Source organism: Pongo pygmaeus, chromosome 12 (genome assembly GCF_028885625.2).
Source record: "Pongo pygmaeus isolate AG05252 chromosome 12, NHGRI_mPonPyg2-v2.0_pri, whole genome shotgun sequence".
Taxonomy (NCBI): domain Eukaryota; kingdom Metazoa; phylum Chordata; class Mammalia; order Primates; family Hominidae; genus Pongo; species Pongo pygmaeus.
The window spans coordinates 105,528,542-105,530,039 of NC_072385.2; positions in this window are offsets into that span (position 1 = coordinate 105,528,542).

Genomic DNA, 1,498 nt, shown 5'->3' on the forward strand with positions numbered 1-1,498 from the left:
AATCAGTTGAACCCAAGTGGCAGAGGTTGCAGTGAGCCAAGATCATGTCACAGCACTCCAGCCTGGGCAATAGAGTGAAACTCCATCTTAAAAAAAAACCAAAAAAACAAAAAAACGGGAAAAGGAAGGCATATTGTTATTCCTAAGTGGGTACTCTATATATAAAATGAAAGAGGAAAAGGCATATTGTTATTCCTCCTGAGTGTTTACTTATATACTTTACATATATAATATAATATGATCATGACCCTGCTCCTTTACTGATGAGGAAACTAAGGGTCAGAGAGGTTAAATGGCTCTCTCTAAACCTCAATAGCCAGTGAGTACTGGGGGCAGGCCTAGGATTTAGGGTCCCTGTGACTCCCAGTTCAGTGCTCTTGGTGTCTCCAGAGAATGAGGCCTATACACTAAGCTTGTCTAAAGCATGTGGGAGGCCAGGCATGGTGGCTGATGCCTGTGATCCCAGCACTTTGAGAGACTGAGGCGGGAGGGCTGCTTGAGTCCAGGAGTTCAAGAACCACCTGGGCAACATGGTGAAACCCTATCTCTACAAAAAATACAAAAAAATACAAAAATTAGCCAGGCATGGTGGCAGATGCCTGTAGTCCCAGTTACTTGGAAGGCTGACGTGGGAGGATCACCTGAGCCCGAGAGATCAAGGCTGCAGTGAGCCATGGCTGTGCCACTGCATGCCACCCTGGGTGATAGAATGAAACCTTATCTCAAAATAAAATAAAATAAAATAATAAAGCATATTGGAGCAAGTGGTATAATTTCTAGGGCTAAGTCTCAGCCAGCTGTCAGCCACCATGGGCCTTAACTCATGACAGGGTTTCATCCCTATCATTCACACTACAAGGAAAGAGTACCCCAGAGCAGATGTTCCCCAATCACCCTGGGATTCCTGGTCTACAGGATAATGGGAGCCTGAGCTGACACTTTTAAGTGCTCAACACCTAACAACCTGTGACTTTTCAAAAACAGAAGTCTAGAGATGTGATCACCCCACATATTTGCCTGGTTTTCCGAGCCCTTTCCTGCTCATGATCTCATCCAACCACCCTGACAACCTTAGCCATACATTTAATTGGTTCTTTGAAGATCTCTGGGTTTCCAGAGTCAACCTGTTCAAACAAAATACCCCAAGGAAGGGACAGCACCTTATACTTTTATTGGCTCACAGCTTGGCAAGAGTTGGCAGCTGGCTGAGAATTAGGCCCTGAGAAGGAAACAGGATCAGGAGGGATTGGGAAGGGGTCAAAAGGGAAAAGAAGAATGAGACGGGGAAGTAGACATGCCCCGATGCTCTCCTAGAAGCCCACCTCACAGTTTTGCAGAAAGAGGTTCTAAGCAAGCAGAAAGAAGTTCCCAGCTCCCCCAGCCCCCCTGCCACCCCCACCAGCAGAAAAACCAACTTTACCCATGAGGGCCAAAGGTAGACAGGAATAGAAGAAAAAGGACAGATGGCAAGACAGAATAAACCAACCATCAGAGGCTC